The sequence below is a fragment of the Oryza brachyantha genome, chromosome 3, assembly GCF_000231095.2.
Source record: "Oryza brachyantha chromosome 3, ObraRS2, whole genome shotgun sequence".
Classification (NCBI taxonomy): Eukaryota; Viridiplantae; Streptophyta; class Magnoliopsida; order Poales; family Poaceae; genus Oryza; species Oryza brachyantha.
In genome coordinates this window covers 17680268-17706446 of record NC_023165.2, presented here as the reverse complement: position 1 = coordinate 17706446, position 26179 = coordinate 17680268, and positions in this window count along the sequence as shown.

The window sequence follows — 26179 nt, the reverse complement described above, 5'->3', positions numbered from 1 at the left end:
TGATTAGTTGAACCTTTAATGACCTGGGTAAACTGGCTTTCACTTGGGACTACTGCAACGTGGTGTAACGTTGAGTAGTGGTTGTGCCTGTCGTAACGGGGTGTAACGTTAGACAGTGTTGTGGTATTTTACAATTGCTATTTACTTATTCTTTAATTTATTTAATTTCTTTTATTCAATTTAATCTCTGTTGTTTATTTAAATGCTGCTTTATCGCAACTAACCCTAGCCTGCCCTTGATGATCCTTATGCATCATTTATTACTCTCTTTTCCCGTGTTACTTGTTGAGTATGGTGGTTTGTACTCAGTCTTGCCCAATTTCCCCCTCGAGAGCTAGAAGTTGAATCCGATGGAGGAGACTCTCAGGAGTGAGCTGGTCTACCGTTGAAGCTTTGCCTGTGGACTAGAGCCGTATCCGCTGGAGCTAGTCTACCCTTTCTTTCCGCTGCATTTTCGTTAGAATGAGTGTTATTTTCAGTTGTTTCTAAGAACGATGGTTATGGAATCAACATTGTTTTTCTGTGTACCCTGGCTGGTCCTGGACAGGGATTTTAATACACAATTAAGTTTAGATATTCGTGTGAGAAATTTCTGGGCGTGACACCTGGCTCGGGCACGGGCCGGGCCGGGTGGCGCGCGCGCACGACATGCGCGTAAATGGTCCTCCAAAATTGACTCCTCGTGCTTGCGTAGATGCGGCTTTCTTTTGCTGCATGAAATGGAAATTCCGGTGATTAGTTTTGGAAACTTATCGTATTGGATTCTTTCTTGCGCAAGATAGCGTAGAGTCCGGATAGGTTACACGCGGCCTATACGGTTCAGTTACGATGTGGTAGGCGTGCTGAGCACACGTCTTATAAATACCAGACTGCAACCTCGTTGCAACGCACGTGAAAAATAATCTAGGGTTTGCCTCTCCTCTGTGCGGCACCGCCATTGTCGTCTACTCCATCCCCTTCGTCGATGTGCACCAACGATCAGGAGAGAAGGTCTCCGGAATCGTCACCCTCGTGAAGTTCTGCACCGGGAGAGGGTGAATAAGGTTTTTTGGAAGCGCTCTGCGCGACTGCTCCCTGTTCATCAACGACGGCTCGTCTTCCCCGTCGATCGGTCGTGGCTCGCTGTCGTCAACATCCTACGCCGCGAGTCGTTCGTGCTGCACCCAATCCTTCTCAGAACAACCATCGGTACAGGTCAATTATGTTTAACCTAGTTCTGCATCTATTTAATCTATTCATGTGTAGCTATTTCGCATACATGTTTAGATTAGATCTGTTTATGATGATTGGTCCATGTGTTGCCATGCTTTCGTTTTACAATGTCATGATTTATTTATGCGATAGATTAAATCATTATGTGCTTATACTTTCAACAATACTTGTTGCCTATTGGGAACTGAAGTGTCGTGCCTATAGAAGAGATGTTAACATAACCGAATACGACATCTTCAAGAAGCTTCTGCATAGGTGAGGAACGACGAGAAACCAAAAACAAATGATTCTGTTTAGAGTACATGGTAGTTAGAGTTAGGGGTGGAAACATGCTGACCAAAACTAGGCTCATCAAAGCTTTTGATGTAGTTGAGGCTTGACTCGGTTGAAGATACTACCTAAAACACAAGCCCCGCTTGGCTCGTTGATGGGCTCGAGCCAGCTCGAGGTGGTTCACAAGCCTTACCAACAGCAGCTGCAGTAGCAAAATGGGATTGACACTGCTGATGGGGAGAAGCGTCGAATGACACTCAACAAGTTCAGATGGCAGAGGCAACAAGGCGAGGCAGCCCGCTGGAGACGGCTGGCCACGACACTTGCACACAAGGGTGATTCGTGTACACGAGACCAATGAGGCGGTGTCGTTGGAGAATGGGGAAAGAGGACTAGAGAAGTTAAGGAGAGAGATAACAATGCTGACGAGGTGGCAGACCTTCGAGCACTAGTCTCGTCTCATGCTCCCTGAGCACTGTATGCTGAGATCGTGAGGGCTAGAGGTGGAAACAAGCCAAGCTTGGCTCGGCTCGTGAAAGCTTGGTCAAGGACAAGCTTGGCTTGATAAAGAAAATGAGCAAAAAAGGTATCTCGGCCTGGCTGGTTTCAAATTTCCAGCCAGATTGGTTATGGATGCCGACGGCGTGGGGGCATCGAGATCAAGTGGCACTGGGAAGCGAGGCCGAAGCCGGCGCACAGGGGAGGGAGGTGGTGTCACAAAGGCTGGCAACTCCTCTCGCCGCCTAGTTATGCTTGTCGTCTCGGCCTCGGTGTGACGGCAGCATGGCCGTGTGAGAAGCCATGAAGGAAAGGGAAGTTTCTGTTGTGCGAGCGCATAATAGGTTAGGGTTTCTCTATTTCTTATGGGCTAAACAACTTGTTAATGGGTCAGGTCAATTTTTCCACAACTTGACAATAATACTGAGCGGCTTGCGAGCCAGCTCAGGCGCTCCTCGATTTGCAAAGGAGCTATGGAGGCAGCCTGGGCTTGGTTTGTTTAGATTTTGAACCAAGCCGAGCTTCATGAGCTCAAGCCAAGCTGTCACGCCCGGAGTTTTGTCCTAAGCCTAAAATCGTAAAAAGAAATTCGTAAACAACAATTGGCTTAATTAACTCAGGAAAAATCCCTCTAAAGAAATTAACTCAATTAAATCAAGGCTCGCAAATCGACTAACTGGATTTAAATTCAAATTGCAGAAGTATAAAATTTGGCCAAACAAATTAATTTAAAATTCGGCAAAAGTGGGGTTTTCCTTTTTCCCTCCTTTTTCCTTTCTTTTTCCCTTCCTTCTAAAATTGGGCCGAAGTCCAATTTTCCTCCCTTCCTTTCCTTTTTCCTTTTTCTTTTTCTTTTCCTTCCTTCCCGGGCCGGCCCAGCCGAGCCGGCCCATTTCCCCACGGCCGGCCTAGCCAACCGGCTCCGGCCTCCTCCCCGCGCGCGCCCCGCCTGGGCCGCTGCCTCGGCCCAGCTCGCCCGCTCGCCCGCGCCGCGAAGTCCGTCACCGCTCCCTCCTCTCTCGCGCCACTGACAGGTGGGGCCCACCTGTCAGCGACCGAAACCCCGCCTCCGCGCCAGCCCACGCCGCGCCGCGCCGCGCCGAGTCTGAGTCTGCGCCGCCGCCGCAACCGCCGCCGCCGCAACGGCCGCTGCCGAGACCGCGTCACGCCCGACTCGGTCTCCAACCTCCGCCCCGCCATAGCCAGCGCCGCCACCCTATAAATCCCGAGCCGCCGCGCGCCGTCGTCCACTTTCCGCCTCCGCCCGAGCCGCCGCCGCGCTGTCGTCGTTCGCCGCTGCCAGTAGATCTAGCCGCCAGCCGCCGGTCGTCGCCGTCCAGCTGCGTCACCGCCTCCGCCTCGCTGTCGCCAACCTGCTGCCGCCCTCGTCGCCGCCAGGGAGCCTCCCCAGCGCCGCGCACTCCTTCGCCGCCCGATCGCCGCCGCGTCCGGTCTCCTCACCGTCGCCAACCGATCTCCGTCGCCACCGCCGATCTTCCGCTCCTACCCGCGTCACCACCTCCGCCTCGATCTCGCCGACTCGCCCGCGTGTTCGCCGCCGCCGGTGAGAGTCCCCTTCCTCCTCCCCTCTCTCTCTCCCCCTTCCCGGCCGTGCGTCGCCGAGCCGCACGCCGTCGCCGGACGGGTGCAGAGCTCGTCCTCGCCGCCACTCGCTGCGGTCGTTGTCGCCTTCGCGACGCCGTCGTCAAGCCGCCGCCGCCCGCACCCGTCCGCACCCGCGCTCGTCGTCGGTCGTCGCCGTCGTGCCGTCGTCGCCGTGCACCCGCGCTCGCTCCCGTGCCACGCACTACCGCCGGACGCCGGTCGTCGTCGTCGCGCCGTTGTCGCTGTCGCGCCATCGTCGCCGTCGCGCCGTCGTCGCCGTCGCCGTGCGCCGCCGCCACCGCGCCGCCCGCAGGTCCCGCCGCCGGTCGCGCGCTCCCCTCCTCTCTGTTCCAGCCTCGCTGACGAGCGGGCCCCACTCGTCAGTCGCCCCCGCGCCTCTCTCCTCTCTCTCCTCCCCGGACCCGCGTGTCAGTCTCTCCCTCCCCCCCTCTCTCACCGACAGGTGGTCCCCACCTGTCAACCGTCAGCCTCCTCTCTCCTCGCTGACGTCAGCAGCCCCATTAATTGCGCAATAATTGATTTAGGACTTTTCTGTTTAGCTAAAAAACCCAGAAAACTTCTAAAATTCATAAATAATTCATCTAGTCTCCGTTTAAGTCCATTCAAATTTCATTAAATTCATAAAATTGTCAAGAATCCATTAAAAATAGTTTCTTTTGATGTTTCAGTAGAGTTTGTGCCTATTTATTTATTTTTGTGCTTTGTCGCTTAGATTCGGACCCCGCCGAAGAGCCGGTTTACTTCGAGATCGTCGCCGAAGTTCCCAAGGGCCAGAGGAAGGCAAGTGACACTCATCTTTGATCATATTGAACCCATTATTGCAAAATTCCCTGCTTTATTAATTCAAATATGCATTGTTTTAATTAAAGTATTTTCTGTATGTTATTTTCCGGGTAAACCTTATTATTATGCCGTTGTTTATCCAACTTTATACATTGCTAAACCAGGGGTAACTTGATTAGAGTTAGGCCTAGGTTAATGCTTAGCCGTGCTTAGAACAAGTAGCTCATGGGATCACATTTAAACATGCTTAGTTTTGAATAGCTGAGATATTGATTCATTACCCGGTTCGGGCTAATGTCAACTAAAATATTGATAATGGTGGGCTGTGGGTGCATGGTTTTGAGAGTCGCACCCATGGTAATTAAGGACCGGTTCACGGGAAACCCTGTAAGTAATTAAGTGCTAACCACATGCCGAAATGGGTAAGGTGGGATTTGAAGCATGACTTCGAACTATTTGACGTACCGTGGCAAGGGTAGGCGTGATGGAGTATGGACGGGCAATCGTGGTGTAACGAAAGCCTCTGCTGCTTCCGGATCTGCCAAGGCACAAGAGGGTACTGCCTGACTTGGTGTAAAGGAGGGGGTGAAACCTGAAGTGTGGTACGATTAAATAGGGAGGGTTATGTGACGGGTTCTATCACGGTCTCCTTTCCGGTATACCATGGTGGTATGTCAGCGCACGTTCAAGTGTAGTGGAGTCGTGTCTTGTGGGTACAGTAGTACACCTCTGATCAGAGTATAAACTATTCGAATAGCCGTGTCCACGGTTACGGGGGAGCTCCCAGCCTCACTGTGATTAGTGAACCTATGATAACTTGAGTAATTGGTTTCTCACTCGGGACTACTACAACGTGGTGTAACGTTGAGTAGTGGTTGGGCCTGTTGCAACGTGGCGTAACGTTGGACAGTGTTGTGGTATTTTACAACTGTTATTTTACTTGTGCTTTACTATATTCATTTACCTGTATTTCTTTTTAATCTCTGTTATTTGTTTAACTGCTGCTTTATTGCAACTGACCCTAGCCTGTCCTTGTTAATTCCCTATGCATCATTCATTTATTTTTCCCCCTTGTCCGTGTTACTTGTTGAGTACGGTGGTTTGTACTCAGCCTTGCTTAACTTTCCCACCCCAGAGCTAGAAGTCGAGTCCGATGGAGGTGCCTCTCAGGAGTGAGCTGTTCCGCCGTCGAAGCGTTGCCTGTGGACTGGAGCCGTACCCGCTGGAGCTGGTCTACCTTTTTCTTTCCGCTGCATTTCCGCTAGAATAAGTGTATTTTTCAGTTGTTTCTAAGAACGATGGTTATGTAATCAACATTGTCTTTTTGTGTACCTTGGCTGGTCCTGGACAGGGAATTTAATACACAATTAAGTTCAGAAATTCGTGTGAGGAATTTCTGGGCGTGACACAAGCTCACGAGCCTGAGTTTTTGTCCACCCCTAGTGAGGACAAGTTGGTGACAACAAGGAGGGGCTGATACTCCGTCTCTAGCTAGGAGGGTGTTAACGCCAGATTTTGGCAAATAGTCATTATTGATTGAAAACACGGTTGAGGACCGAATCCGATAAGAAGGCTCGGATCAGCTAGATGCAAGAAACTGGATGCAGAGCGATTGCAGCCAACGGAGTCCAAATTGGACATGGATAAGAGTCCAAATCGGACTTGGAAATAGGTTCGACATTTAACTGTGTGTCTGTGTGGTTTAATTAGGTTTTATTCCGGAGTTTGTTTAGGATTTTGGTATTTAATTAGAGTCCGGACAATGTAAAGTTAGTTAGTAGCGGATTCTTATCCGGTTAGGTTAGTTATTTCCCGGGGCTATAAATATAAGTGCCTGGGGTCCTTGTAAATTATCAGCAGATCAACCTAACTTGGCGCATCGCCTCAAATCTTCGACTTGCTTGAGCTTTCGGCACGGGGTTTGTCAGCTTCGCAATGTAAGTTCTAGTTCGTCAAAACCCGTCGATCAACTAAGACAGAACTATCTCGGATAAGTCCAATCTTCTGTTTGGTTGATTGCCGGGCTGAGTTCTACTACTGCTTCGATCTATTGTAAGCTTGAAGTAGTATTAGCGCTCATTCAAGTCTCTGCGAGTTCTTCTTTTCAATCTGGTAACGTTGTTCTAGTTGGCCTGGTTCTGTCTCGGTTTAGTCCGATCAATCTGGTTTACTGTGTTTGTGTTATCGGGTTGGGTTGGGGATTCGTAGAGCCTTATCGCTGGAGTTTTAGCCAACAATATCTTGAGTAATTCACTGATTAGTTGGTTAAACTCGCTGATCTTCATGTTTCTATGGTTATATCATGCTAGGCTGCATACTGTCTCGGTTAGGTCTGATCTATATATGTTTGGTATGATCTGTCCATAGAAGTCTGTCCGATCGGTTGAGTTTAATGGATTAATTAATGGATTACGATGGTTGCTATCTCGTTATTTGCATGCTATATTATTCCTCTGCTATCATGTATGATTGTGCCTAGATCTGTACTATCTCGATTAGATTCGATCTTCTAGGTCTGGTATAAGTATGCGTGTTATTGGTCGTTATTGTTTCATGTTAATAATTAGTATAGCATCCCAGTTTGTATCTGATTCTACATCTAGTCCTATATCGGCTATCGATCTCATGTGAGATAAGTTCTGCGATGGGACAATCGACCGATTAATCTTAAGACTGTCTCGGTTCGGTCCGATCTTTTAAGATTAGTTGGTTGATTGGACCGTTCGGTGTTTATCTTACTTCTGACTTAGCCGATTGGGTATATTTATAATTGTTATAACAAAATTCCTAAGAAGCCGATCGTCTAGTCTGTCGGCTAGGGTCCTGGAACGGTATCGGCTATCCGGGCGATAGCGATTTCAGGGTTAACTGTGTTTCCATGTTGTATCTTGCCAGTTACAGGATTAAATTGACTGGCACATCCAGTATTTCTAAGAATTAGGTCCTGCACTAGAATGGTCTAAGATTGATTTCTAGGCCTACGTGTGTGACCATTGATTTTTATTTTTAGCGTCAACACATTTTTGGCACGCCCAGTGGGACACATGTTAAGAACCCAGCTCAACCGCAAGCCAGTCAAGTGTCCATCAGGACAAGACAGTAGCAATGGCCGCGAAGGAAGTCAGCGCTGAAAATATTCTCCCTATCACCTGGGAGAGCCTCATCGACGAACAACGAGCCCTAGTGCAACGACACATGGACAAGTTCGAGTAGCTATGCCTCGAGTCCTTTAGCATGACTCGGAGCGGCCCGGTGCAGAAATCTCGGCTTTCGATGCCGAGTTCAGAGCAAGGAAAAGGGGGTGACGCAGGAAAAGGCACCGATCCTCCCCTAGAAAACCAGCCAAATCTGCAGGACATGGTAGATTCGGCAGTACACCATGCACTCATCAACCAATCGGCAGGTAGCCAATGGGGCTCCGGATGGAGAATCACACCAGAGGGGGCCTAGGTACTTCCCAGATGGGGAAAGACCTAAGTACCAGCAGTACAGGGATGAAAGAGATCCGAGGGATGAAGAGCCGATACCGCAACATCCCCGCGTGCACTTGGAAGAGATCCCAGAGAGGCCAAGGCAACCTTACCAGGAGAGGACCCCGCCAAGGAACGCCCGACACGCTGATACATACTATCGAGATAACCAACAATACCAACCACCTCCAGCATGGCCACATCGGCCAGAACCGATCTACGAGAACCAATTCCGTTAGCCTGACGCAGTACCCATGGGCAGTTCAGGGATGAAGAATGGACGGACCATATAGGAGAGGTCATTCAGGAGCGTTTTAGCCTAAGGCCGAGGGAACAAACAACCATATATCGGCGCCTATACCCAGAGTGGTTTGAGAGGGCGTGGTTACCTCATCGTTACAGGGTACCGGATTTCTCCAAATTCTCGGGACAAGACGACACATCAACTATCGAGCATGTGAGCCGATTCCTAGCCCAATGTGGTGAAGCATCAGCTGAGGATGCGCTGAAAGTACGTTTCTTCCCACTCTCATTATCTGGATTGGCCTTCACTTGGTTCTTTTCTCTACCTCCAAATTCGGTCAGGAGCTGGGCGGATCTTGAAAAACAGTTCCACAAGTATTTCTTTGCGGGAGTACAGGAGATGACATTGACCGATCTCACCACAATCAGACAAAAGATAGATGAATCGGTCCATGACTATGTCTAGAGGTTTCACAACGTGAGAAGCCGATGCTATCGGCTAAACTTAAGCGATCAGCAGCTAGCCGAGCTAGCATTCCAAGGCTTGCTCGACCAAATCAGGGAGAATTTCTTGGCCCAAGAATTCGAGAGTTTGGCGCATCTCGTGTAGAAAGTGTCGGCCCATGAGGTCCGATACCAAGAGGCTAGGAAGGATAAGTTCCAACGCCGCGTCGCTTATCTAGCTGAAGAATCATCGGACTTTGACATCGAAGAATCTGACATAGGACTGGCAGGATGGACCAAAAAAAAAGCCGGTGAAATGTCCCTAGGTCAAGGGGTCAAAAGAGACAGAAAAGTTTGACTTCGATGTCAACAAGGCCGACAAGATCTTCGATCTCCTGCTGCAAGAGAGCACATCCAACTGCCAGCAGGACATGTCATACCGTCGGATGAAGAACTAAAAAAGAAAAAATCTTACAAGTGGCATAATTCTGTCTCTCACCACACAAACGATTGCCAGATTTTTCGGCGCCAAATCCAAGTGGCGGTCGAGCAAGGCCGCATCAAGTTTGAGGAAACTAAAAAGCTGATGAAGATTGACGGACATCCGTTCCCCGTCAACATGGTCCAGCCTGAGTTCGGCTATGGGTCGAACAGCAGCTCAAGGAGACGTCCAGGTACCAACGACATCACCTCCACTTCAATGATGAACAGGTACCATCGGCGCTTTGAAAGGAGCCAAAGGCACGACAGGCCATCCCGATACGATGATCATTGGGACTACCCGTTCTTCCAATACTGCTAGGAGGAAAGGATACGGCTGCCATCCATAAGAGATTGGCCAGAATGCAACCCCGAAGAGTGGGATTACACTAGCCAGCAATCATGCCCTAGGAGGTCAAGAACGCCACCATGACACCACGTGCCAGTACATGACAGGCTGGGTCGCCGGGAATAGGACTATGAAGACTATGATGTAGAGGAGATCGACCAGTACTGCGATGATCAGAGGTTGTTGCCACCAATGAAGCCTAACCAATGGTGTCCCAGCGGCCTATTCATGAAAAATCAGAAAAGACGGCTGCAACGACTCCGCCAACACGAGCTTCACCGATAGCAAGATGAATAGTAGCCGCTGGCACCCAAGAGGACACGTAAAGAATGGTGCATCAAGTCAGAAGTCTATAAACCATCGGCCAATGTGAACATGGTGGTTATTCTACCAGCAGAATTCAGGGTCGATTGGTCCGATGAAGAAGTAAAAGAGGCAACAGCCCAGCTTGTACTGCCCTCGCAACTAGCCATCTTCGAGAAGCTAGCAGAAAAGGACCATCGACACCTTTGACCGATCTATATCTAGGGGCATGTCGACGGAAAGCCGATGGCAAAGATGCTAGTTGATGGCGGCGCAGCAGTGAACCTATTGTTATACTCTACCTACAGAAAGCTGGGCAAAACCCCCAAAGATCTTATCAAGACTAACATGATGCTCAAGGACTTTGGGGGCAACTCGTCGGAAGCCAAGGGGTGCCTTAACGTTGAACTTACGATTGGAAGCAAAACGCTGCCGACTATGTTCTTCATCATCAACGTGAAAGGGTCTTACAGTCTGCTGCTCGGCCAGGATTGGATCCACGCCAACTACTGAATTCTCTCGACCACACACTAAAGTTTGATATAATGGCATGGGGATCAAGTAGAAGTGGTGGTAGCCGATAGGTCAGTAAACATAGCCACGACAGATCTTCCCACATGAGAAGCAGAAAGCTATGAGTGCATCTTCGGAAAACCCTGGTCGGGGGAATTCCTGAGCGTATCGGACACTGGGATCCAACCGATACGCGATCAGGAGTCCCAGTGAATACCTTAACAGGAGCAGTTGATGACTTAGACGGCAAGCTAGGTCAAGGATTTATGTCGGCTAATAAGTTAGAAGAGATAGACATAGGACCCGGAGATAGGCCAAGGCCGACATACATAAGTGCAAACTTGACCCCGAAATTCCGAAAGAATTAATAAAATTATTGAAAGAGTATGTGGATTGTTTTGATGGGAATATCACGAGATGCCAGGTCTAAGCCGATCGATCGTCGAACATCGGCTATCGATTAAACCAGGTTATCGTCCCTTCAAACAACCACCGAGAAGGTTTCAACCCGACATGTACGAACCGATCAAGGCAGAAATAGGCTATACCAAGCTAAGTTCATCCGGCCTTGTCGGTATGCAGAGTGGGTGTCCAATATCGTCCCAGTACTCAAGAAAAATGGCAAACTACGAGTCAACGTGGATTTCAAAGACCTGCACAAGGCAACCCCAAAGGACAAATACCCAATGCCAGTGGCCGACCAACTAGTGGATGCAGCCTCAGGACACAAGATGATAAGTTTTATGGATGACAACGCTGGCTACAACCAGATATTTATGGCAGAAGAGGACATCCACAAGACGGCTTTTAGATGCCCAGGGACGATCAGCTTGTTCGAATGGGTCGTAATGACATTCGGACTTAAAAGCGCCGGAACAACCTACCAAAGAGCCATGAACTACATCTTCCATGATCTGATCGGCTCCCTGGTAGAAATCTACATAGACGATGACGTGGTCAAATCCGGAACAATGGAAGAACACCTAGGCAACCTTCAGCACGTGCTAGAAAGAACAAGGCAATACGGATTGAAGATGAATCCTACCAAGTGTGCCTTTGCTGTCTCGGCCGGAGAATTCTTGGGGTTCATGGTACACGAGAAAGAAATCGAGATAACCCAAGGATGCCTCCAAGGAATAAACAACACTCAACCCCCAGAACACAAAACAAAATTACAATCCTTGATCAGCAATATTATTTTCATTCAGAGATTCATATCAAATCTATCCGAAAGAATTGAGCCCTTGCTGAAATTAAAAGCCGATCAAGAATTCTCGTGGGGGAGAGTCACCACAAGGCGTTCGACAAGATCAAAGAATATTTGAAGAACCCTCCAGCTATCATGCCACCCAAAAAAGGGGTACCCTTCAAGCTTTACATATCGGCCGATCAAAAGACTATCGGCTCAGTATTGATCCAAGAAAAAGAAGGCAAAGAAAGGATGGTGTACTATCTAAGCAGAAAACTGTTAGATGCCGAAACCAGGTACCCAGAGGTTGAAAGGTTATGCCTGTGCTTGTATTTTTCATGCACCAAGTTAAGGCAGTACTGGCTGGCGGCTAAGTGCACAGTTGTATGCAAAGCCGATGTAGGCCCTAGTTCTGAAAGGAAGGATGGGTAAATGGATTCTGGCATTGACGGAATATGATCTGAAATATGAGTCAGCCAAGGCGGTAAAAGGACAAGTGATGGCTGACTTTATAGTTGAGCACCACAAGGAGGCCGATTACGTCAAAATCGTGCCTGCAGGCACGGATGTGGCATCGGTTTGATGATAATCTCGCCTCGGGGGGCATGCTTCGAATTTGCATACACAATCAGGCCGTATCGGACCAACAATTAGGCCGAGTACGAAGCGCTGATCAAAGGGTTGGAGCTGCTCAAGGAGATAGGAGCCGAGGCCGTCGAGGTCATGGGAGATTCCCAGTTGGTGATCAAACAATTATCTGGGGAATACGAATGCAGAGATGATGTCCTCAAATCCTACCACGAAGCAGCTAAGGAACTGCTAAGCGATTTCAAGCAGGTCAAGCTGACCCACATCGCTCGAGAGCAAAACATCAAAGCAAATTCCCTCGCCCAAGGAGCGTCGGGTTATCGACCGATGAACTCAAAAACCGAAGCAGAAATAATGTGAGTAGAGTGGATAGAAAAAACAAGCATAGCATGCGCGGAAGCCAGTGACTGGCGACAGGAAATTATCGACTATCGGGAAAACCCGTCGTCATCGGCCAACAGGAGAGTTAGGTGTAAGGCGCTCAAATATGTGTTGCTCGAAGGTTTGTTGTATTACAGGACGATTGATGGAGTGTTGCTGAGATGCTTGGACAAAGAAGAAGCCAAAGTGGTAATGTGCGAAGTACACGACGGTATATGTGGCACTCATCAGTCGGCCTACAAAATGAAATGGTTGCTACAGAGGGTAGGGTATTATTGGCCAACCATGCTGGAGGATTGCTTCACGTACTACAAGAGCTGTCAAGACTGTCAAAGGTTCAGAAACTTGCAGAGATCCTCAGCATCGGCTATGAACCCGATCATCAAACCTTGGCCGTTCAGAGGCTGGGGCATCGACATGATCGGACAAATATACCCTCCGTCAAGCAAAGGACATAAGTTCATACTGGCAGCTACGGATTATTTCACTAAGTGGGTCGAAGACATACCATTGAAGAGGGTAACTTCGGCCGATGTGATCAATTTTATAAAAGAACACATTATATATAGGTTCAGAATTCCTCAGACTATAACCACCGATCAAGGATCAGTATTCATCTCAGAGGAGTTCTAACTGTTCGTTGCCAGTATGGGGATCAAGCTACTTAATTCATCTCCTTATTACGCTCAGGCTAATGGACAGACAGAGACCTCAAACAAGAGTTTGATCAAGCTAATAAAAAGAAAGATAGCCGAGCAGCCTAGGAGATGGCATACTTCGCTAGCCAATTCGATCTAGGCTTATCGGATGGCATGTCACGGGTCCATCTAGCTTCCCCCGTATCAGCTGGTTTATGGGCACGAGGCAGTACTACCATGGGAGAATAACATCGGCTCCAGGAGATTGACGTTGCAGGATCAGTTGACAGCCGATGAGTACTGTAATCTCTTGATAGATGAATCAGAAGAAGTTATCCAATCCCGGTTAACGGCGCTAGAAAAAATAAAAGAAAATAAGGCTCGAGTATCAACGCACTACAACAAGAAGGTTAAGTCAAAAATTTTTGAGGAAGGTGAATTGGTATGGAAGCTAATCTTGCCGATTGGATCTAGAGACAATGTCTTCGGCAAGTGGTCACCGAATTGGGAAGGACCCTTTCGGATTCACAAGTGCGCGCCCGGAAACGCATATATGCTAGAGGGGTTGGATGGAGAAGTGTTCGGGAGAGCATTAAATGGGAAATACCTAAAGAAATACTACCCAAGCTTGTGGATAAACACTTGATCGGCTAAAGCCGATTAACGTGAAAGCCGGTACAATCAAGTATCGCCTCAAGGTGGCCGATGTTAACACATCGCCCTTAGACCAAAACTCATTACAAATTAAGGAAAATCTTGGCACAAAAGCAGAAGTTGTATTCATCAAGCTAAAAGTGCCTAAAAGCCGACAAAAGTATTGAGTCACAATGGCAAGCTGATAACAGAACAGAGTTGAGTGATTACAAGCCCAAGTGTTTCCTTAGGGCTGCTATCACACGCAGGCGAACATTATCGGCAGCTTGGATAATCTTCAAGTCGTCAGCATCGGTGCCAGGAATCGCCTTAAGGGATCAGCGACCGCGAATGGTGGTTTGGATGGCAGACTTTAAAACTTGTTCTTGAGCAGCGATGGCCGATGGAAGATCCGCCACCTTTTGTTCTTCGGCTAATAGGGTTTCCGTGACCCTGGCCAGCTGTGCCTCTAGCTCAGCCTTCTGCACCTTCAGTTCCTCGATGCTAGCTTATCCTTCATGCGACCGATTGGAGTTCATCTAGCTTGGTTTTCTCAGTTATGGCCTGTGCCCGGTTGGTTTGGATTTTTGCTTGTGCCAGGGTTTGGGAAGCACGGTCTTGTATCCGCTGGTAGGCTCAGAGTACAGGAAGCCTATGGGATTCGATGTAACCGACTGGAGCGATGGCGTCAATCAAATCATCTAGAAGCTGGTCCTATATTTCTTCGATTCTTGACCTGATCAGGCCAGTGCCATTGATGAGCGCGTCAATTGGATGGTCCAGCCTAGCCAGGATATCATGAAGTCGCGCTTTGAGGTCGGCTGACAGATCATTGGCCTCACTAGCATTGGCATCGGATGAGTCCAGAGATTGGCCGACGTCGAAGGAGAAAAAGTCATCCAAGTCCTAAAAGGAGGAGAAAGGCTGAAGAGGAACACGATCGGGATACGGGGTAATGAATCATGGCAAGAGGTTACCTGTCGCGCCCAGAAATTTGCACCAAATTTCTAAACAATAGCATGTATTAAATCTCGGTCCAGGAATCAGCCCGAGTACACACTATGACAAATTAATACACAGTTCCACGACATAAAAACAAATAAAAACAATTATCTATCGAAATGCAGCGGAAAAGGAAAACAAGACTATACCATCTAATCTTCAGCCTCAGCTGGCGATGACGGCTCCACACCACAGGCATTCTCGACGGCGGACTGAACCTCACTTCAACCTTGGGAACAACCTTCTGACTGGAACTCTAGCACTTTCTCTGGTGGGGGAAAAATTAAGCAAGGCTGAGTACAAACCACCGTACTCAACAAATAACACCCAGGAGAGGGAGAATAATGAATGCAATAGGGTATCAAGGATAGGCTGAGGTTAAATTGCACAAAGCTGCAGTAATTTAGCAAAACAGTAGATAAAATAGAAATAAAAGTAAAGTAACATTTAAAATAATCATCCACTGTTCAACGTTACACCACGTTGCAACAGGCCCAGACCGATATCGAACGTTACACCACGTAGCGATAGGGTCAACCCTCTGTCCAACATTAAACAATGTTGCGACAGACCCAAACCACTGCCAATGTTACACCACGTTGCGCAGGGTCAAACCAGTTCCAAGATTAATCAGGTTATTAATGGTTCAACTAATCCCAGTGAATCTGTCAGTTCGCCCAATAACCGCGGGCACGGCTATTCGAATAGTTTTACTCTGCAGAGGTGTACAACTTTACCCACAAGACATGGCTGCCAAGCATGTTACCATGCCCCAACGTATCACCACGATACCTCAGTACGGAAATCATGATAAGACCTTTCACCTAACCCTCCCTAGACAATCGCACCGCACTTCAGGTTTCACCCCCTCCTTTACACCAAGTCGGGCAGTCCCCTCTTGTGCCTTGGTGAATCCGGAAGCAGCAGAGGCTTTCGTTACACCACGATTGCCCGTCCATACTCCATCACGCTCACCCTTGCCTTGGTACGTCGAATAAGGACAAGCTAGATTACGAGTCTCACCGTTGCCCATTCTGGCTTGTGGTTAGTACGTGTAAGACTTTCAGGGTTTCCTGAGAACCGGTCCTTAACTGCCATGGGCACGACTCTCAAAACCATACACCCACAGCCCACCATAAGCAATATTTTAGTTGTATTAATCCTCAACGGGATATTAATAATGATTACAACCATTAAAGGTCTATCAAAGTGTAACAGATGATTAAATAATAATTGGTGAGCTAGTTGAACTAAGCATGGTTAAGCATTTCCTAACCCTATTTCTAGTTAAATTAACCCTGGGATGACAATAATAATGAGCGAGAATCAACGGATATATTGGTAATTGCCCAATAGATAAATACAATAAATAGATTTGCATAAAACAATGCATGTTTGAATGTAAAAGCGGGGGATTTTACAAACATCGGGTCAATATGATCAAAGAAGGGTACCACTTGCCTTGCTTAGGCCCACGAGGAACTTCGGCGATGACTTCGGGAACGAACGGCGCTGGGACGGGGTCAAAACCTACGACAAACAAGTCCAAACAAGAAAAACAGGCTATAAAACTACTGAAACAGAGAAAGAAACTATTTTTAATGGATTCTTGGCATTTTTCAGGATTTAATGAAACTTGAATGGACCTAAACGGAGACTAGATGAATTACTTATAAATTTTAGAAGATTATCTGTGTTTTTAAACTAAATAGAAAACCTTAATTGAATTATTGCGCAATTAATGAGGCTGCTGACGTCAGCGAGGAGAGAGGAGGCGGCGCTGACGGGTGGGGTCCACCTGTCGGTGAGGGAGAGAGGGGAGGAGAGGCTGACGGTGGGACCCGCCGGTCAGTGAGGGGAAGCAGGCGAACGGGGAAGGGAGGTTCGGCCGACGGCGGCGACCGGCGGGCGGCGGCAGCGGCGACGCATGGTGATGGCGCACGGTGCTGCGGCGATGGCGCGACGACACGACGACAACCGGTGGGCGACGACCGACGACGGCGCGCGTCCGGCGGCAACAAACGCGGCGCACCGCGGCGGTGCGACGAGGATGCCGGCGACGGCGCACGGGACCGGAAGGTGACGACGAGCGTCAGCAGCGACCGGTGTAGGCGCGGTGACGACGGGGTTGTCGTGCATTCGCCCGACGCCAATGCAGTGAAAGGAGGCTCGGCGGTGACGACGCGGAAAGAGAGAGAGAGGAGAGGGGATGGCTCACCGACGACAACGGAGGGCGGCAGCAAGTTGACAAGGATGAGGCGGAGGTGGGGACGCGGACGAGCGGCGGCTTGCGACGTTCAGTGGCGAGATCGGCCGACGGCGTCGAGACGACGAGGCACGGCAGCGGGAGGGACGAAGGGGGCGGCGACGATGCTCGGGTGCACACCGGCAGCGACGGAAGCCGGCGGGAGGTCAGCGAGGTCGAGGCGGTGGTGGCGACGCGGGTAGGCGGCGACGTCCAACGGCCGACGACGAGATCGGCGGCTGACGGCGACGGTGGGAAGCTTCGGGCGGAGAGGGGGAAAGTGGCGGCGGGGCAGAAGCACGGGGATTTTATAGGGGGCGGCGCCGGCTAGGGCGGGGCGGCGGTTGAGAAGTCCACGGCGCGCACGCGCGTGGCTTGCGGTGGCCGGTTTGGACACGGCGGTAGCGGTGGCGGCGGCGGGCGGCGTCCGGCTAGGACTCGGCTAGCGCGGGGAGGCGGCGCGGACTTCGCGCGGGCACGGGCGCTGGCGCAGTCGCTGACAGGTGGGCCCCACCTGTCAGCGGCGCAAAGACAGAGGGAGGCGGCGCAGGAAGAGAGGAGGCCGGTCGGCTGGGCCGGCCAAGCAGGAAGATGGGCCGGCTCGGCTGGGCCGGCCCGGAAGGAGGAGAGGAAAAAGAAAAAGGAAAAAGAAAAGGAAGGGGAGGAACATTGGACTTCGGCCCAATTTGAGAAGGAAGGGAAAAAGAAAGAAAAAAGGAGAGAAAAAGGAAAGCCCCACTTTTGCCGAGTTTTAAATTAATTTGTTTGGCCAAATTTTATACTTCTGCAATTTGAGTTTAAATCCAGTTAATCGATTTGCGAACCTCGATTTAATTAAATTAATTTCTTTTAGAGGGATTTTTCCTGAGTAAATTAAGCCGATTGTTATTTACGAATTTCTTTTACAAATTTAAGCTTGGGATAAAACTCCGGGTGTGACAGTATCGGCTAGCTTGTTGATCATGTCATACACTAAGGCCGAGCTAACTGATCCCCTTATTTCTATTTTCCTGGCGAAGAATAGATCAGCTACTCCTTGCCCACATCCGAATTGTCGTGCGGCCAATGCTGGGAGATAGAATTCATATGACGGTTTTGCTGATCGGCCCATGTGAAAACTCACTGGGAGTAAACAGGGGGTGGCAGCAGTCATGAAAGTTTCCCGAGAGCACTTGTCTGAAAAAACTTCTCCGAGAACCAGGTTACTCGGTATTTCAAATTCACCAAAGCCATTATAGGCAAACCATGTGCAGGCGTTCCGCTCTGGGCCTAAGTAGCAGATACCGAAGATGTGGGCCAATCGGACGGTAGATATTCGATGGCCTGGAAAAGAGGAGAGTGCTTCTCCGAATGACATGCATCTTCGGGTAATAGGTGGTTCTGACTCTTTGTAGTCCGATAGGAAGCTGCGGTTGGTAAGAACCGATAGTTCTAAGACCTTGGAGAAGTATAGTCTTAGCCAAAGCTGCAAAAACTAACAGGGGCCGGCTACATGCCCAACAGGCTGGCTAGCCGATAGCTTTGTTGTGACTTGATGCAACATCTGATATACTACACCCAGCAAGAATCGGCCTAAGGGGAGAATATTGCCATCGGCCAGGGATTCTGCTAGGCATTCCATGTTGGTTGTGGGACCAAGGGTCTGCCCGCAGAATACGAATCTTTCAAGCCATAAGTCAAGAAAACCACTGTGCTCTCGGTGATCTACTGGGCCGGTTAGCTTTCGGTGGCAGTCTATGTATTTCCCCCATCCTCCAACCCCCTTCGTCTGCAGCCGGTGTTGGAAGTTGTTTATCAGGTTGTATGGGTTGATGGTGGCTGTGATGATGAGACCGGTAAGCATGATTATGTCCATCAATGTCAGGGTCATCGGCTCGTGCCCGAAGAGGAACGCATTCAGTGCGTCGGACCAAAAGTAGTAGGCACCAGCCAGGAGAGCTTCATCCTTTTCCATTTGTGACAAAGACAGACCGATGCAGTGCCTTATGTCCAATTCCTCCCATTGAGTCCTGTTGGCCTTATAAACTCTATTATGCCAATCTCTCCAGCCAGGTAAAGGGGTTGGAAATGATCTAAAGGAGTGAGTCCAATCTAAAGTGTTGAGACGGGTGTTCTTAAAAGGGATTGTAAGGTCTTCTGAGCAAATGACATCGGTCGGGTCCGGATTTCCCTGGGGTCCCAGAAAGAAAAAAGGAGCATTGGGGCAGGGGATGAGGATCTGTGATTTCTGGTTCTAAAACAATAAAATGGAATGGAGGGGTGTCTATGAGTACAATGTAAGGTAAAAGGGGTCGATTTCAATGATAACAAAATCGACTAGTAAATGAAAAAGGGGTAAGGGCGGCAAGCACACAGTAAACCCTAGGTGATTTTAAAAGAAGGAAAATGTCTAAAACAGAGATGCCTGGGCGGAAATCGTGGTGCAACGGAAAGAAAAGGAAAATAAAGAAGTTACCTCGGGATTTTGACAGGAGCGGCGTCCGCCGGTGGGGAGGTGCTCGAAGAAGCCATCACGAGATGGTGGTTGAACCGGCGGAGTGGTTCCTCGCTGAACAGAAGCAGGTTCCAGAGACTGTTGCGAGTCGACAGCGAATGGGAGGTGCAAGGATGCATGCTCTGGAGGTTGCAAGAGCGCGAGAAGCAGAAAGAAAACAATGGCGAAGGTGACTAAGTCCAGATAGAGCAGAAGCTTATAACGAAAGCAAGCAGGAGATGACCGTTAGCACAGTGCATCGGAACAGGGGGACCGTTGGACTGTACCATTACAACAGAACAAGCCGATAGCGGAAATCAGTTACAAGAGAGGAAATTTTGGAACAATGAATTGTTTCGAAATTACGGGGTATGTGTTAACACCAGATTTTGGCAAATAGTCGTTATTGATTGAAAACACGGTTCAGGACCAAATCGGATAAGAATGCTCGGATCGGCTGGACGCAGGAAACTGGATGCGGAGTGATTGCAGCCGATAGAGTCCAAACCAGACATGGATAAGAGTCCGATTGGGCCCAAAGCTTGGAGATAGGTTCGGCATTTAACCGTGTGTCCGTGTGGGTTAATTAGGTTTTATTCCGGAGTTTGTTTAGGATTTTAGTATTTAATTAGAGTTCGGACAATGTAAAGTTAGTTAGTAGCGGATTCTTATCCGGTTAGGTTAGTTATTCCCAGGGCTATAAATATAAGTGTCCGGGGTCCTTGTAAATTATCAGTAGATTAATCTAACTTTGCGCATGTCACGCTCGGAGTTTTATCCCAAGCCTAAATATGTAAAAGAAATTCGTAAATAACAATTGATTTAATTAACTCAGGAAAAATCCCTCTAAAAGGAATTAATTTAATTAAATCGAGGTTCCAAATCGACTAACTGGATTTAAATTCAAATTGCAGAAGTATAAAATTTGATCAAACAAATTAATTTAAAACTCGACAAAAATGGGGTTTTTCTTTTTCCCTTCTTTTTCCTTTCTTTTTCCCTTCCTTCTCAAATTGGGCCGAAGTCCAATTTTCCTCCATTTCCTTTTCTTTTTCCTCTCCTCCTTCCCGGGCCGGCCCAGCCGAGCCGGCCCACCTCCCCCCCCGCCCGGCCGGCCCAGCCGAGCCGGCCTTCCGCTCCGTCCCCGCGCACGCGCGCACCTCCTCCCGGCCGGGCCGCCTCGGCCCAGCTCGCCCGCTCGTCCGCCCGCGCCGCGGCGAAGTCCGTCTCGCCTCCCTTCCCTCCCTCACGCCACTGACAGGTGGGGCCCACCTGTCAGCGACCGAAACCCCGCCTCCGCGCCAGCCCGCGCCGCGCCGCGCCAGCCGAGTCCGCCGCCGCCCCGACTCCTCCGCCCGCCGCGCCGTCACCGCAACCGCCGCCGCCGAGTTCGCCGCGTCGTCGACTCGGTCTCCACCGGCCGCTCCGCCCTAGCCGGCGCCGCCCCCTTTAAAATCCCCGTGCCTCTGCCCCGCCGCCACTTTCCCTCTGCCACCCGTCGTCGCCGTCAGCCGCCGATCTCCTCGTCGGCCGTCGGACGTCGCCGCCCACCCGCGTCACCACCTTCGCCTCGATCTCGCCGACTCGCCCGCGTGTTCGCCGCCGCCGGTAAGAACCCCCTTCCTCCTCCCCTCTCTCTTCCCCTTCCCGGCCGACCGCCGCCGAGCCGCACGCCGTCGCCGGACGCGTGCGGAGCTCCTCCTCGCCGCCACTCGCTGTGGTCGTCGTCGCCTTCGCGACGCCGTCGACCCGCTGCCGCCACTCGCGCTCGTCGCCCGGTCGTCGCCGTCGCGCCGTCGGACGTCGCCACCTGTCCCGCCTCCTCGCCGTGCCGTGCGCCGCCGCCGTGCGACACCGCTCCCGCCGCCCCGCTGCATCCCTGTCACGCCCAGAAATTTACACCAAATTTCTGAACAATAGCATGTATTAAATCTCGGTCCAGGCATCAGCCCGAGTACACACTATGACAAATTAATACACAGTTCCACGACTTAAAAACAAATAAAAACAATGATCTATCGAAATGCAGCGGAAAGAGGAAAACAAGACTAGACCATCTAATCTTCAGCTTCAGCTTGCGAAGACGGCTCCACACCACAGGCACTCTCGACGGCGGACTGAACCTTACTTCAACCTTCGGAACAACCTTCTTCTGACACCGGCTCTGGCGCTTGCTCTGGTGGGGGAAAATTAAGCAAGGCTGAGTACAAACCACCGTACTCAACAAGTAACACCCAAGAGAGGGAGAATAATGAATGCAACAGGGTATCAAGGATAGGCTAAGGTTAACTTGCACAAAAGCTGCAGTAATTTAGCAAAACAGTAGATAAAATAGACTGAAATAAAAGTAAAGTAACATTTAAAATAAACATCCACTGTCCAACGTTACACCACGCTGCAACAGGCCCAAACCACTGTCGAACGTTACACCACGTAGCGACAGGGTCAACCCTCTGTCCAACGTTAAACCACGTTGCGACAGACCCAAACCACTGCCAACGTTACACCACATTGCGCAGGGTCAAACCAATTCCAAGATTAATAAAATTATTAAAGGGGGTTCAACTAATCCCAGTGAGTCTGTCGGTTCGCCCAATAACCGCGGGCACGGCTATTCGAATAGTTTTACTCTGCAGAGGTGTACAACTTTACCCACAAGACATGGCTCCCAAGCATGTTACCATGCCCCAACGTATCACCACGATACCTCAGTACGGAAACCATGATAAGACCTTTCACCTAGCCCTCCCTAGACAATCGCACCACACTTCAGGTTTCACCCCCTCCTTTACACCAATTCGGGCAGTCCCCTCTTGTGCCTTGGTAGATCCGGAAGCAGGAGAAGCTTTCGTTACACCACGATTGCCCGTCCATACTCCATCACGCCTACCCTTGCCTGGGTACGTCGAATAGGGACAAGCTAGATTACGAGTCTCACCGTTGCCCATTCTGGCTTGTGGTTAGTACGTGTAAGACCTTCAGGGTTTCCTGAGAACCGGTCCTTAATTGATATGGGCACGACTCTCAAAACCATGCACCCACAGCCCACCATAAGCAATATTTTAGTTGTATTAAACCACATCGGGAAATGAATAATGATAACAACCATTGAAGGTGTACCAAAGTGCAACAATAATTAAATAATAATTGGTGAGCTAGTTGAACTAAGCATGGCTAAGCATTGACTAACCCTAATTCTAGTCAAATTAACCCTGGGATGACAATAATAAATGAGAATCAACGGATATAAAAGTAAATGCCCAATAGATAAATACAATAAATAGATTTGCATAAAACAATGCATGTTTGAATGTAAAAGCGGGGGATTTTATAATCATGGGTTCAATATGATCAAAGAAGGGTGCCACTTGCCTTGCTTAAACCCACGAGGAACTTCGGCGACGACTTCGGGAACGAACGGCGCTGCGACGGGGTCAAAACCTACGACAAACAAGGCAAAACAAACAAAACAGGCTAAAAAACTACTGAAACAGAGAAAGAAACTATTTTTAATGGATTCTTGGCATTTTTCTGGATTTAATGAAACTTGACTGGACCTAAACGGAGACTAGATGAATTACTTATGAATTTTAGAAGTTTTCTGGGTTTTTTAGCTAAACAGAAAAGTCCTAAATCAATTATTGCGCAATTAATGGGGCTGCTGACGTCAGCGAGGAGAGAGGAACTGACGGCTGACAGGTGGGGACCACCTGTCAGTGGGAGAGAGAGGGGAATGGGCGGCTGACACGCGGGCCCGGGGAGGAGAGAGAGGAGGCGGCTGGCGGGGAACGACTGACGGGTGGGTCCCACTCGTCAGCGAGAGAGGACAGAGAGGAGCGAGCAGAGCGCGCGGCTCGCGGCTCGCGGCGCGACGGCGCGGCGGGCGGCGACCGGCGGACGGCGGCGCGGACCGGCGGGTATGCGGCGGACGGCGGCGATTGGCGACGGCGGCCGGGAAGCGAGGACGTCGGCGGCGCGAGCAGCGGCGCCCGAGCGCGGCGCACGACGACGACGGCACGGCGGCACGGCGACGGCTGAGGAGGAAAGGGGAGGTGGCGATGGCGATGACCGGCGGCACGAGGGCGTCGACGTCGGCGACACCGACCGGCGACCGAAGGGCGACGACGGCGTCGGCGAGGAGGAGGTAGAGACCGCGGCGGGGTGGCGCGGCTCGGAGCGGCGGCGGAGCAGAGCGGAGGGAGAGGGTGGCTGAGCGGCGGCGGAGCGGAGCGGCCAAGTGGCAGCGAGAGAGGAGAGGAGAGACGGCCTCGACGGCGGCGCGGGGACAGTGACGGCCGGCGACGGCTCGACAGCAGAGCGGCGGTTGGTGGTCGGCGGAGGCGAAGGTGGTGACGAGAACGGCGACGACGAGTCGGCGCGGACGAAGACGGCAGGTGGAGGGGCGACGACGAGCGCCGGCAGCGCACGACACCCAGTGACGGCGCGAGGGATCGGGTGGCAGCGGAGCAGAGCGGAGGAGGGAGCTCAGCGATGGCGTCGCGAGGGAGAGGGGGATGAGATGCGGCGTTCAGCCGGGGAGGCGGCGACGGCGCAGCAACGACGGCGTCGGCGACGACGTCGGGCGGCGACAAGCGGGCGGCGACGGCGACGACGGCGCGACGACGACGACCGGCGTCCGACGACAGCGCGTGGCGCGCGACCGAGCGCGGCGCACGGGGACGACGGCAGAGCGGCACGGCGACGGCGGGCGGGCGCGGGAAGCGGCCATGCGGGAAGGCGTGGGTGGCGCGAGGACAGCGTGACGACGGCGGAGCTGGGCGACGGTCTGGCAGGGGCCGCTGGCGACCGGCGGAGTCCAACGACGACGGCGCGGGGGTGAGCTCAGGGGTGATGATGAGGGAAACGGGAGAGGGAGAGGAGAAACGCTCACCGGCGGCGACAAAGAAGGCGGCGCGTCGGCGAGGGCGAGGCGGCGGTGATGACGCAGACGCGCGGCGGCTGACGACACGCGGTGACGAGATCGGCCGGCGGCGTCGAGACGACGAGCACGGCGGCGGGAGGGACGAAGGGGCGGCGACGACGCTCGGGTGCACACCGGCAGCGACGGAGGCCGGCGGGAGATCAGCGAAGACGAGGCGGCGGTGGTGACGCGGGTGGGCGGCGACGTCCGACGGCCGACAAGAAGATCGGCGGCTGACGGCGACGGAGGGGAGCTTCGGGCGGAGAGGGGAAAGTGGCGGCGGGGCGGCGGCGTGAGGATTTTATAGGTGGTGGCGCCGGCTAGGGCGGAGCGGCCGGTGGAGACCGAGTCGACGACGCGGCGAACTCGGCGGCGGCGGTTGCGGCGGTGGTTGCAGCGGCGGCGCGGCGGAGGACTCGGGGCGGCGGCGGACTCGGCTGGCGCGACGCGGAGGCGGGGGCGCTGGCGAAACCTGGTCGCTGACAGGTGGGCCCCACCTGTCAGTGGCGCGAGGGGAGGAGGGAGGCGAGACGGACTTCGCCGCGGCGCGGGCGGACGAGCGGGCGAGCTGGGCCGAGGCGGCCCAGGCGGGAGGAGCGCGCGCGCGCGGGGACGGAGCGGAAGGCCGGCTCGGCTGGGCCGGCCGGGCGGGGAGAGGTGGGCCGGCTCGGCTGGGCCGGCCCGGGAAGGAGGAGAGGAAAAAGAAAAGGGAAAAAGAAAAGGAAGGGAGGAAAATTGGACTTCGGCCCAATTTGAGAAGGAAGGGAAAAAGAAAGGAAAAAGGAGGGAAAAAGAGAAACCCCATTTTTGCCGAATTTTAAATTATTTTGTTTGGCCAAATTTTATACTTCTGCAATTTAAATATAAATCCTGTTAATCATTTAAAATGCTTTCGGGACATTTTTAGAATATCCGAAAAGCTTCCAATTAACTAAATTAATTTATTACACTGAGTTTTCTCCTGAACTTTAATTAATAAATTATTTTTAATGCATTATTTAATTATTTCTTGGCTAGGGTAAAACTCAGGGCGTGACAATCCCCTCCTCTTCCTCCGTGCGCGCGCCGCCCGGCCGTTGCCGCCGTCGTTGCTGCGCTGTCGCTGCCTCCCCGGCCGAACGCCGCATCCCATCCCCCTCTCCCTCGCGCCGCCGCTCCGCAGCGCCGCCGCGCTGCCGTCGCCCGGCGCCGATCGATCTCGTCGCGTCGGCCGTCGTCGCCGCGCCACCCCGGTGAGCCCGCTCTCCTCCCTTCCTCTGTTTCTTCGTGCGACCGCGAGTGCGCCCCGCTGCTCGCCGTCGGTCAACGTCCTCCGCCGCCACCCGATCCCGCACGCCGTCGCTGGGTGTGGTGCACTGCCGGCGCTCGCCGTCGCATCTCCGCCCTTCGTCATCGTCGTCGCACGATCGCCAAGCCCCCGCTGCCGGCGTCCGTCATTGTCTCTCCCTCCCGTCGCTCGTCGCCGCTCCGAGCCGCGCCACCCCGTCGCTGTCTCCGCCTCCTCCCCGCCGGTCGTCACCGCCGCCGCTCCGCCGCCCTCTCCCTCCTCCGCTCCGGCCGAAGCCGTCACCGTCCCCCTTCCCCTCTCTTTTTCCCTCCGCACGCTGTCGCTGAGGTCGTCGCCGCCGCCACGCGTGTGCGTGCCCCAGACGTCACCGTCGCCCCTTCGCTCGCCGGGACCCCTGCCTCGCCGTGCGCCGCCGCCCGTCGCCTCGCGCCGGTGGTCGCCGACGCCGTCGTCACCCTCCGGTCGCCGGTCGATGTCGCCAACGTCGACGCCCTCGCGCCGCCGGTCATCGCCGTCGCCACCTTCTCCTTCTCCTCGGCCCTCGCCGTCTCCGCCGCGTCGTCGCCACGCGCCGTCGCGCTGCTCGCCGCCAGCCGCGCCCTCCTCCCCTCTCTGTTTCCCTCTCAC